The sequence below is a fragment of the Parasteatoda tepidariorum genome, chromosome X1 (assembly GCF_043381705.1).
Source record: "Parasteatoda tepidariorum isolate YZ-2023 chromosome X1, CAS_Ptep_4.0, whole genome shotgun sequence".
In the NCBI taxonomy this organism is placed as follows: Eukaryota; Metazoa; Arthropoda; class Arachnida; order Araneae; family Theridiidae; genus Parasteatoda; species Parasteatoda tepidariorum.
In genome coordinates this window covers 76,984,618-76,998,360 of record NC_092214.1, presented here as the reverse complement: position 1 = coordinate 76,998,360, position 13,743 = coordinate 76,984,618, and the positions used below count along the sequence as shown (strand labels likewise).

Here is a 13,743-nt window from a genome sequence, read left to right as displayed (position 1 = left end):
TCTTGCAGCTTAAGCGCAATAAATGAAACTTATTGATTTTCTTAACTATATATATATATATAAGCTAAACAGTTTTTGCCAACTTTACTACTTCAAAGCATTAACAACTCTTGTAAAATTTCCAGGGTGACTTAACTCTCTCCTTTTTACATTTTATGACAGTAAAAATGTAAAATTCTTTACTGAGAGTTATTTATTTATTTATTTCAGATTTATTCAGAAAGCTCGGGTCATACGAGCCTTCTTCACATGAAAGTAATATTCTTCCTGCATGCAATTTAAAAATCGTCTAACAGGCAGATGGCTCAGCTTTATCAGTTACTACTCGTGTTTTGAGATGGAGGGATTTTTTTTTGTAAACCAAAGGTTTAAGTGTAAGTTCTTTTTTATAGCCTTTTTTTATGAAACATTTTTTAAGAGCTAGCTTGTCCTTTGACTGATGCTCCAGTTTTGAATTTTTCCATGCTCTCTTCATCAATATTTTTTTTACTAGTCTTAGTATGTTTTAATGCTTTTCTTTTATCTCGTGAAAACTCTTACCGTTGTTTTATTGCTAAAATATTTCATTAAAAATGTAGCTATCTTGTTCAGATTGGTATTTAATTAAACTTTCTATTAATTTTCTTCCATTAAATAGATATAATAAAAAGATTTGGATAAAAATAATACTTTTTAAGGTAATGCGAGTTAAATAAATGTATTATTTTGACCTTATGTGATTATTTGACTTAACATAAAGGCTTAAGAAAAATTATTTTAGCTGAAATACTTAACAAAATGTATTTCATGGGGATAAAATAACCATACTGTATGGTATTGACATTCTTGGTAAAAAAAAACATAATTTTGATCAAAATATATTTATTTAAACCATTCATTTGGTAATTTTTCTATTTACATGTTAACAGTTCAGCTGAAATTTTGGTTTTCAAAATTATAGTTCTTATTGCCAAACAGTTAGAAAACAAATACAAAACTGAAAAGCAAATTTAACAGAAAATATTGTTTTTATGCCATGCTCTAAGGAATCATCGTAAAATTACCAAGTTTTACCACATTTTCGAAATTTTATCACATATTATAAAAGCATATTTTATTGATACGAGATTACCAATACTCGTATATTACCAAAGCGTTCTAAAAAATTACCGAAGTTTTTGGTGTTCCCATAGAGCCAGAGACCTGGTATATTTTAGAGTATTCTGGTTGTTGTGACTATCTTTTTTCTCTGCGTGTATGAAGCAATTCAAACTAACAATAAATTGTACAATGTAACCTAATAATCAAAATGATTTGAATACTTCATTGAACGATTATTACGTAGTTATTCGTTGAACATGAAATGTATTTTATCTTCCAGAATAAAATTATATTCATATTGGCATATATTATACCGCATGTATTATTCATATTTGCATTTATTCTAACCCGAACGTACGTAATTATAATTCACGCTTTTTTTTTTATCATGTTTTGTATTTCTTTTTTCATGATCAGTCACGTATGTTAGTTTCTTTTTAACAATTAATTTCTTGATTGATTTATAAATGTGATTATGCCCAGTCTCATTCAAATATCCTAAAGAAACTTTTTAGGAATCGTTAAAAATCTTATAACAAAAAAATTCGATACATTGTATAAAAGGAATGCACAAATTTCACGAAATTATCTTCACGAAACCGTTTCCTGTTTTATGCTCAGAGCAAAAATTTCGTCATATAATTACCACAAATTTACCACATATACCACAAATACCAATATATATATACCACATATAATAATTACCACATTGGGCACCATATAAGTGAATCAATGTCACCCAAACAACAAAAGAAGAACGGATGGAACAGAGAGATAAATTACATATATGCCCCAAGCGGGATTCGACCCCGGGATATTCCTGTCATAAGGCCTACTCATTAACCACCATACTAGTTGGTCGGCTTATCTAGTTAATTATTTTCGATAGTCTAGTCTTCGTTCTAGTTTCACCATTCTTGTTAAGAATCTCCCTCAATGCTCTGGGATGAGGTTTCAAGTTGAGTAAATATTTTCGTCATATTTTACTGAATCATCAAAAGGGATAATTTCCGTTCTGAGAGTATATATTTTAATAATACTAGAGTACATAAAATATTAGGAAGATAAATAATAATAAAAATAAGTAAAAAATAGTCCTAAAAAAATAAAATACAGGTATGATTCATAAATCAAATAACAGTCAACTTTGCATTTTCTAAAAAAAATATTGTTCATCCAAATTAGTTCACAAAGTATAATATTTATGTGACTTGTAGGAACTGGTTTACTAGTTATGGCAAAAATTCATGGTGTGAGTACTGTAATTGTAAGGATTGTTATTGATGATACACGACACTAAAGGTAGATCCGAAAAATTAGGCTTATATTTTTAATTTGATTCACCAATTTATATTTTTTAAATAGTGTTTAAAGTCCTCCAAAGCCAATTAAATTTCTGCAGCTATTTATTATAATAAAGTCTGCTATTTTTGTGAAGCAGCAATTAATTTTGATTTTTTGAAGATATATTTACAAATGACGTTTCGTAGATTTTGTTTCAGTATAAGTAGTTATTGGTATCTTAGCTTCTTTTTTTCAAATTATAAAGTTAACGGGTTTCTTTACATAATTTCAGCTTATGCAGAGCTTCATTATTTTATAGTACACAAGCATTCATTAAGCAATAGGGATATGTAGCTTTTATTTTTTGTTTTATATCCGTCGTTGAATAGCCGACCCAGTTTTTGGGTTTACAGCTACTAATGTTCAACTCCGTAGCCTTGTAATTTTGTATCAATCCAGAAGACAAGGAAACTCCTGGATCAGTACCCGAAGAGGTATGATTTGTTATGGGAATATGGAGGGCCTTGTGACTCGACAGATTTAACGTGCATCAGTCACCATTTACTACATGGAGAGTCTTCTGGCGGCGGGAATAGAACCCATGACCTCTTGACATGAGCCCAGTGCCCTACCAACCAGGCTATCCCGGCCGGGATATATAGCATTATGAATACGTATAAACAGACATTAAAAACTCTGAAATTAAAAATATTTTAAAAATAAAGGTTCGCTGAGTCACATATGAAGTTCCCCAAAAATATTGAATTTTATAAATTTGTGAAGCGAATCTTTATTCATTAGAGAACTAGTGAAGTTGGTACACATTGTGAAAGGGTGAATATTCCAAATGAATGCAATAATATTGTCTGAAAAACTATGATGCTTGCCAATTTTATTTTAAAAAATTAGCTGAATTAGTTGCTTTAGAAATGCATTGAAATGTTGCATTGAAATTGTTGAATTAACAAGTCGGATTTATTTCGATATATTAATGAGTTGTTTGGGATTAATTCAAAACTTAAATCTTATAAGTGCCAGAAATTAAAAATAAAAACAATATTCCCGTTTTTTATGCTATGTCTCTAATGCAACGCAAAACAACAAATTAAGTAATGTGTTGATATTGGAACAGCTTTAGAGACTCGTACTCTTATTGATTCAAAAAATTGTAACTAAAACTATTTTTTTTAATTTATGAAATGTTATAAATATCTACTATCTTAACTGCTAATAAATTTAAAATAAGTATTAAAACTGTGTCATGAATTTTTCTTTGTAAAAATATACACGACATGTATGTTGTTCGAACTTAGAATTATGGTAAAATCATTCTTTAATTTTATGAGTTTTTTTTTCTTTATAATCAAGTGGAAAGAAATTGGCATAAAATTTTAATAGGGAAAGATTTACTTTTTCTGAACTAATTTTTTTAAAAAAATCAGCTGAACACATGAATAATTAGCTAACGAATAAAATAGGATTCTTGGAAATAAAATGCTCTTAGTTAAAAAATTCTTCAAGGGATGATGTATTATTTATGTCTTGTACTCTATTACTTTTATTAGGTCTCTTATCATTCAGCACTAAAAAGGGAAATTATACGTCAGTGGCCAAACAATTTGACTTCTAAGCAAGAATAATCATTGCATGTACCATGCTCAAAAGAAGAAAAAGAAACGATAAATGAGAATAACTTTGATGTAATAGTCAAATGATCTAATGATTTAATCTTAATGGTTTGAAAAGTAGATCTAAACCATAAGCACAAAATTAATTTAATGTGGAATAAACATCGAATTTTTGACGTATTCTCATTTTTAACATTAAAATATGGCAGCAACTTCATGCCTCAGTTTTAAAAATTTTGCAGTTTGTTGAATGATAATATAGTTCTAATTTGTTGCAACTATAATATTGTGATCATTTGAATCATTTTAATCTATTTCCTACGATATTATTCGACTTTAGATTATTGGATACAATAGTTAAACTTTGACAGAATTTTGCAAATAAAATTAATATAAATTATTTGCAAACAAATATTTTAAATGAAGCATTCCATGTTTTATATAGATTAACATTATTGAAATAATTTTTAGATTGTACAAAATACTATGTTATGTTTTTGAGAAATAAAAGTGTTTCATCGCAGTGTATAATAATATGCATGTTTTGTTTGAACATTAATTATGTAGTTGTTTACATAGCTAAAAATATTTGCCTACCTTAACTAAAACTTATTTTCTTTATAAACTTCCCTATTAATAATAATACTTATTTTTTATAAACATTTTCTAACTTCGAAAAGATATTTTATAAACATTTTCTAACTTCGAAGCTAGAAAAGAAAGATTTTCTTTTCTAGCTTCGTTTAGAATTTGAAGTTCATTATTTCTAAATTAAATAATGTGTTATGCTAAGCACAAGATTGTGCTCTGAAGTATATAACTATTTGTTTTATATTTTTAAAAACATAAATATTCTTACCCTTTAACATCATCAGATGGAAAGCAAGTAATTAATCCTTATTTATTAAAATGTAGATAATATGGTGTTAAATCTCGTAGGATTAATTAATATTACTGCAACTAATGAATATATTGTGACAAAGTATCGAATTTAAGTTCTAGTGTATATTATTTCCGTTACAATAAATGAAAACTGAATTTTCAATATTAAAAACAGTCATCGAAAACTATGATTTTAAGATTAATTGACTTCTTAAGAATTTGTGATCTTTATTTTATCATCTTTAGATAAAAGGATACTTACGGTAGGTTTGATTGATTATTCCCAACCGGTATTAGCAGCTTGCTTGTTTATAGGAATAAATCGTTACAAGTGCCTTGAGAAAAGCATTGAGTTCTCAAAAAGGACGAGTTTTGGTTATTCGAGAACAGTTTCTTAAGGAAAAAATATTCTCCTATTTTGAATCAATATTGAAAAAAACGGAAAAACGTGCGACTATTTAGAATAACAAATGACATCTAAATTATACAAGCAACTTAATTCTTTATAAGCTATATGCAAGGATAGAGTATTGTTAGAAAGATTAGAAAGAGAGATTTAAATTTTAAATACCTATTAAAAGAAAGAGTTTTAATTGAAATTCTTAGCTTTTTATTTCTTTCATTAAATCCTTATTTGAATACATTTTGCTTAAAGTGAAAATAAACATTTAACAGAAAAAGTGATAAATGGAAATTGAGTAGATGTTATTTTTTGAAAGATATTACTATTTATTTTAACAAAAAAGATTTATGAACTGAAATAAGCCTAGTTCTCTTTCGAAAGAAAATAGCATCAAAATGTTAGAAAACATGAAGAATAGTAAGTATTTTTTGTTTTCTTTTTTAAGTCTCTGAGATCTTTTATTTTAACAAAAATATTTATTTAAACGAGGGATTTATCGAATTTTCACATCGTATGTTTAGTAATTAAATCCTATTATTTAAGTTTAAAATGGATTCACTAATTATATCGCAACGAAAAAAAATTCATTTTTTCTTACTAAGAAAATTTAGAGGCGTTTGTATCTTTTAGATTTAGTTCATTATAACATTACTTTACAAAATTTTATTTGGTTTTAAACGATTATGAATTCAAATAGTTTAAACAGCAGATCGAGTTAAGGAAATGTATATTTACTAATTTGAAATAAGTCTTAATAAGTTAATTTATATAAAATCATACCCCGACCGACCAATGAAATATTTCCAAATGAAAAAAAAAATTTTTTGTAAAAAAAAAAAAAAAGGAAGAAATATTAATGCGAATCTGTATCCCCTCCTTAAAACATACCTTTTACAGATAAAAGTGTAATTTATTGTTCCTTAAAATTTGATTCCCTAAATTACAAAATGAATACTGATAAATTTTAATGATTTTTTAATTCAAAATATTTTCTCGCATTAATTTCGAGAGCTAAAATAATTCAAAAAAGTTTAATAAAATTCTTTCTCTGAAAAAACAAATATTCGCAACTTGAAAAAAAGTTATATCATTATTGTCTCTTTTATAACAAGAGAAATTTATAGTTATTATCTTCGGCAACTGAATGTTTTTATATTTATACAATATTTTTCATTAGAACTGAGCGAAGCTCTCAGTTTCCTTCTTTTCTTATGGAAATTTTTGTTCAAACTTTTCACTTTCCTATTTCGCCGCTTCTTTATCTCTTTTTGTTAATATTTCTATCCGTTCTTTATTTGTAACAGTTTTTGCATCTTAATTTTATATTAATAGATACTTTTCTGCTTTATCATCCCACATTTTCTGCTCTTTTTAAATAATGTTGATTTTTTTTTATTTCGATGAAATTATTTTAACATTAATAGTCATCAAAAGTTCCATTATAGATTTTTTCAATAAATGAATGTCTTTTTTAAATGCATTAAAAGAACCCATTTTGTTTGTAGATTAATTTTAAAATGAAACAAAAGAAAAAAGCGAGCACCTTGAATAACTTTTTACCTAATGATCACATTTCCACGTACTGACTCTTAATCTTAATGGTTCAAGAGCCTAAATTTATATATGCTAATTAATTATTGCAGATGATGTTTTGGACCGGGATAGCCTGGTTGGTAGGACACTAGGCTCATGCTCGTGAGATCGTGAGTTCGAATCTCACCGGTCAAAAATTCTCCGTGTATTAAAAATGGTGACTGGAGAATGTTAAAACTGTCGGGGTGACTAAGTCCTCCAAGTTGCCATAACAAATCAATACATCTGGGGGTATTAAATTGGAGATTGATCGTTCTCTGGTACAGGTCAAAATTATGATCTGTCGATGAATGAATGGAGTATGAATGGATCCTCCCTGTAAAATGAGCTGTGACGTGCATGTGGCTGAAGTCGTATTCTTTGACACGGAGGGAGTCACTGAAAAACAAGAAACGCACCCTCTGCCTTAAAATATCTTGGATACCCAAGGCAGACTTGCTGGTAATGGCAAGTAGCATTAGTAAGAACAACAACAGCAACAAGAAGACGACCTTTTATAAGTTTGAAGACGATGTTTTATAATCACTTGAGTACTTTTTGAGAATTTAGAAATACAACTTATTTAAGACGGCAGAAAAAGATAAAAATGGAAATTAACGCTAAGACAAATAATTTCTCGACTATTCTCATTTATTCCCTACTTTGGGTGCTATATTTTTCTGAATGCGGTAACCCCTCAAATTTTGAGTCTCGAGAATCCAAATCCGTCTAAAAAAATGTATGCTTAACAAGAGAAAGTACGTAATTATGTCTAATTTTGTAGTGTAAATTGCTGTCTGCTCTAATTAGTTACCATACATAAGGTTGAGGCTTCGAACCATTAAGATCAAAGTCCCGTTCATGAAAATTTGATCATTAAATCAAAAGTTAATCAGGATGTACGTTTTTCTTCGAGTACTGTAAGATACATTTGGAGAGATGTGGATGTAGGTTCTAAGGGATTTTCTAGCGGATTTTAGAGAGTTAGTTTTAAAGTTTATAAACTGACAATAGGAAATAAAGACTACGCCTTGCCTTTCTTTCTTGTTCGCAAGCTTTCAATTTGTAAAATCTCCCACACTAATTTAAACTGTTCTTGACATAGCGTTCTCACACTAAAACAAGTTTTTGAAGTTAATTAGTAGATTGTTTGCCGAAAAATGCAAATGGAATTTGCTTACGTAACAAACACAGTTTGCTTGCTTTCACGTCTTAACACTTGTTTCTTTTTCCAAAGATTAAAGTTTATTATTTTTGTATGAATGTATGTATAGATTTATTAGATTTCGTTGATCTAGCTGTGAAGATTTATTGAAAAGTGAAATTTCACTATATGATTAAATATGTGACACAATTATGCATTTCATAATATAATTATACTCAATTATAATACATATCTTTAAATTATACATTTCGCTGATTTCTTGTTGATAATTATGTATAGAAACTGATAAATAAGGCAATAATAATTATTGAATATAATCTCTCAAGCTTCATGTTTATTCATACTGTTCCATTTTTAATGAGTTTTGTGACAAATTTAAGCATGCAAAATGAAATGAATAATGGTTGCAAAATAGGTAGAAAAGGAGTTCTGATTGAAGGATTTATTTTTAATGCTTTTAATTCTAACTACCTCACTGTTATCTAATGGTTTTATATTTATTAAGACGTCAATGCTACAAAGAATTCATAAATTGCATGGAATACTAATTCATATTATTTAAAACATAGTATAAACACAGTTTTTTTAATATTTTTCCTTCTTTTAAATACAAATGGAATCATATTTCCAAAGCTTTTGACCGCGTATGGGATAGAGCGCTTATCCTCAAACTTATAAACCAAAACCTGCCACATAATATTATAAATGTCATCGACTCCTACCTCAGTAACAGGACTTTCCAGATTAGACTAAATGGTCAGCTTTCAACAAAAAGAAACATTAAAGCGGGTGTGCCGCAAGGCAGCATCCTAGGTTCTATCCTTTATTTAATATTCACCCATGACTTCCCTTTATGTAACAACAATATAAATCAAATCATCGCATATTATGCAGATGATACAGCAATAGCTATCAGATCATTGAATCCTAATCAGTCAATAAAAAATATGAATAGCCTCATGCCTAAGATAGAATCCTGGTGTGCTGACAACAAAATCCTAATAAACGCTGAGAAATCACAACTTATGATTATAAGGAGGAAGAAAAAGAAGAAAATCTTAAATAATAATGTCATTCTCTTCAACAAAATATCTCAATTGTCAAACAAGCTGATTACCTAGGGCTTACTATTAATAGTAATCTAACATGGAATCTTCAAATCAAAAAAGTAATTAACAAGGCTCATGCCGCTTACAGCTGCCTCAGGCCTTTAATTAACTCCTGCTCACCACTTCCCTTAAACCTTAAGAAGACACTATACACTATGTGTATAAGACCAATTTTAACCTATGCATGCCCCGCATGGGGATGCATTAAACAAACCCAACTAAAGAAACTTGAAGTTACTCAAAACAAATTTTTAAGACGAATTACTGGTGCCCCATATTACCTCCCAAATAGAGCCATCAGAAATGACCTTAACATCAGTACTATTAATGAATTTATCAGTAAGCTAAATATCTCATTCTTCAGTAAAGCAAAAAACCCTGATCCAGCAGGCTTCAATGAACTACTGAATAAAGAATTAATACCAGATATGAGACTTTATGACCCAATAACGTCATTCCTATCATCAGATTGTGTTCTATCAAGGCACTACAAATAATATATCCCCTCCCCTCATCTTACTATGGATACTCCCAGAGAAGTGAAGTAACCTTCATGTGATCACCGACTTGGGAATATCCACCCCTAGTATTATACCTAACTTGTCCCATATTTTATAAGCTCGACAACAAGAATAAACTTACGTCGACCAGTGCTTCTGCTATTTCTCTTGTTTTTATTGCTATAAAAACAGTACTCTAGTCGCCTACGGGCATCATCACAGACGAAGAAGTGGAGTGCCTGCTCTGCGGGCAGGTACTTCGTACTACATCTCAGCCTAAGCCTAAGCTCATTTGCATTTGAATTTGGATAGTATCATACTTAGTGACACTCAGCAAAGGAGTGTATTTTTTCCTTCCGTCCTCTTTAAGGACGCAATTTATTTTTGATGGCGTCCTCATCGTCACCATTGTGGCTTCACCCATTGATGCTATGAATTTTTCGGCCATTTTTAAAATTTTCTCTGATTTTATCAAAACTTAAAGTCAATAGGCATTCACATGAAACTCTTCTTGGATCTGAATTTGATCATCGATCGTAAGAAACTTCATATCTAAAATATTTTGAACGGTTATCTGCGATTTTTCAAAAAGCATTGTTTGCAAGTAAGCTGATAGTATCCCGAATCCCGAGATATACTTCAACCGTCGTTTTGCTTTCTGATGATGCCCTAGCTTCTGTGAAAGTCCAGATATCATAAGCCAAAATGATGGACGAGACGACTTTTAAAGATTAATAGATACTGATCGCCATTGTGACTTCGTTGATGTCGGCTAACTTTCCCTGAATTTTCCATTTCCTGGGCCACTTCTCCTCCCACTACTCCACGATAACGATGTGTCTGAAACTGTTTTTGCTTTTTCTATGGACCCCCCATAATAAAGAACTTTTGGTTTAAAGTGACTGTCTGCTGAGCGATTTGTTCATCTAGATTTACTAGAAGGTAACTCCAGATATTAGAAGATCTTTTTATTATGTAAATTCATCTCTGCTCCAGGTAAATACTTGTTTTTTTCATCCCTGTTTTTCTTTTCGATTTTGTGCTTTTGTGCATTCTGCGGCACGATCCTTAACGTAAAAACTATACATTATTGATCGGTTTTATTTTCCCATTAATTGTTATATCAATATTTTTTTTACAATGCCCAGCATCTGCAGTACAGGTATTTATCTAAATAATTATGTAAACGCTATTGAAAAGAGATTTTTAAAAATCCTATAATATAATATATTACATCAAATTAAATAGAAATATTCTATAATAATAAATTTGAAGTCTCCCCACACAGAAAAAAAGTCATTTAAGTCTGATTTAAGCACATAAAAAAGAGACGGGGTTTACAAGTTGGTTATTATTTTTTTAATGCTTACGTAACAAAATAAATTACCTTTACCAGAGAAGATCCGTACTAAATCGCAAAAATAATTATATTTAAAGAAACACTACATTATGAAGAAAAAAAAAAGATTTGCATTTGAAATTTGCTTTTTTTTTGCAATTCCAAGTTACCGAAAATATGCTAACGTAATACACTGTTAGAATTTCCATTCTGAAATTACGGTAAAATAACCGACAGCAGTCTTTCCCTCCAATTAACCGTAAAATTTATGGTAAAGAATATTTTTTACCTTTATGGCTTTAAAACCGTTTACAACTAGTAAGGTAAACAACCATCATTACAAAACTATACTAGTTTGATTTCAAAACCGTGAAAAAGAAATTTAATTAGGATGTGGTTGAGTTGTGTTTTATCAAATGTATCTTGGAATATAGTTTATTTGCCTGTTTCATCTACCGCAAGAGATGAAAAATACTAGACTTCTGTGTTAAACAACTTGACGGTGCTGCCAACTGAGTATGAGTGAATAAGAGTATTGTTTTCTAAAAGTCTCACAAATTGAGTGGGAAACTTTTTAGGTGTTGAAGGGAATGGACTCGTTCTGTTGGTTATGAGATTGACAGATTACCCCTCTCGGCTATAATATTTATCCAGCTACACGGAACTAAGTGGCTTCATTAGGTGGGTCTAGTTGGTGCAATAAAATTCTGGTTGTTTAACCGTGTTAAGTTAAAACAAACTATTTTTCTCGCAGTTGACAGTTTGAATACCTTCCTATTTGACTGTTTTATTTTTAAATGGTGAAATAACAATTAAATAAATTCAAACTGTGCACTTGAACGGTTTCTAAATCATTATGGAATTATATTTTTACTACAGATGCGAAAAATTTAATAATTGAAAAATTTGTTTTCATGAATACCTAAAACTTATTTATTTAAAGAAAATATATAATATATTTTCTAAATAAATCTGATGCTAATTTCTTCAGCTTTATTAACTATCCTAAAAATATAGTTATGGAAGGTGATTTTAGAACATCTTGCATTAGACAAAAAGGAAAAATAATAAATGCTCCGAAGTAAAATAAATATTTGCTTATTCTTTCATTGAGGAGTAAACATTATTTTCGAAGACTTATATTTCTATTTAAAAACAATAAACCTTACATATTTTTGAGAAATGTATTTAACGTGTGATATTTATTGAAGAAATAACATTAATAAAAACAAACAAGCAAACATTATTTCTGAAGTCTTATGTTTATATTTAAAAACAATAATCCTTAAATATTTTTGAGAAGTGTATTTAACGTCTAATACTGATTGTATAGGTTGTGATACGAAACGTCTCCAAAATACATAATAAATATATTTAAGATTAAAAAGATTTACTGGCTTCAATACAACGATGAAATAAAATATTCACTTTATGTAAGATATTGTTATCTGCCTATGATACTATTATAGCAAATTGGATTCAAATGTGTATTAAAATTTCCAATGCATTAAACACTACTTACTACTTTCAGAAATGGTATAAAATGTATATCTTTTCAAAAAGCTATACTAGCAACTCTTGTGAATTTTTCGATGAAAAAGTTTCTCGAACAAATTCACGAATCAAGAAACGTACAACCGTTGTCACGGGCACGAGACTTCTATTTTCATGTACGATATTTTGAAAGAAAAAAACTTTTCCTTTTCCTTAAAATCACTACAACATTTCAGTGAAAGAAAGGAGCCCCTTTCATATTAAGACGTGCTTTAACTTGAGTAATAGAGTGTCACTTCAATCTACCTTCTCTTTTCTGATGGATACTAGCAAATTTTGATTTTTTAATATGATACATTTTCAATATACTGAGATTTTCATGATTATTCATAGTGAATATGTTTGCATAAATATGAATATTCTGTGTAAGTTTATTTGAATTACTTGAGTAATAAAATGCAAGCATAGTTTTTGATATTAAATAAAATTCGACATAAATCGTTTTAATTTGGATATACATAATTAATTATGATGATATATATCATTAATTATGATGAAAAAAGGGCGAAAGTTTTATTTGATCCTAAGATGAATCACAAAAAATACTTAAATATTATTAATTTTTGATGCACTTATTAGATTAGCAATTACAAAGATATGAATTAATGCGTTTCAACTTTTCGAATATGGCATTTAGCTGTTTAATATTTGTTAAATTCTGATATCCGCTGCATCTCTTGCACCAGCATTAAGCAATTAAATATATGTAGCATAAAATGTCTCATACGAGTCTTTCTATATTAATTCATGGCTTAAACATATATTTTTTATTAAGACGTAGACATCGTTCTTTTACAAACAGCCATAAAAAGCAATATTCATTTTGAAATTTATTTTCTGAAGTAAATGGATGATAATTATTAGGAATATACTTATTAAGAAAATCCCAAAAATTCCTTGAAGTCATTACTGCGTACAGTTGGTAAAATTTGTATGTATGTAAATTTGTATTGTGGAATTCAGTTGGTTATAATTGAGTAAATTTTCCTTTTTAAGCGAAATTCGATTATGTTAAGGAAAATCTATCTGCCTATTATCATAAGGAAGGCCAAATTTGCGTGGTTTTTTCATCATAATATAACTACTTGTTAACCTGTCGCCCCTTCGGCCTTAATAGCCAAACCCAAGGCCCTGTCTGGCTGAAAAATCCTTTTCTTGAAGAATTTACCATAAGGTACTAAATAATAAAACTTATATATACTTATATACTAAATAATAATAATAATA

At 29.1% G+C, this 13,743-nt stretch overlaps 1 protein-coding gene across 2 annotated transcripts in view; it reads left to right on the top strand.

Annotated features, from left to right (window-relative positions):
* Positions 1-13,743, top strand: part of LOC107443169 (uncharacterized) — a 295,578-nt gene that overhangs the window by 36,667 nt on the left and 245,168 nt on the right. Inside the window, exon 1 of one of the 2 annotated variants that reach the window (XM_071187586.1) lies at positions 233-374. The exons of the other annotated variant lie outside the window; for it this stretch is intronic. The gene's annotated coding sequence lies outside the window, so the exon portion shown is untranslated. Of the gene's footprint in view, positions 1-232; positions 375-13,743 lie in introns of those variants that run through there. 2 annotated transcript variants of the gene reach the window in all.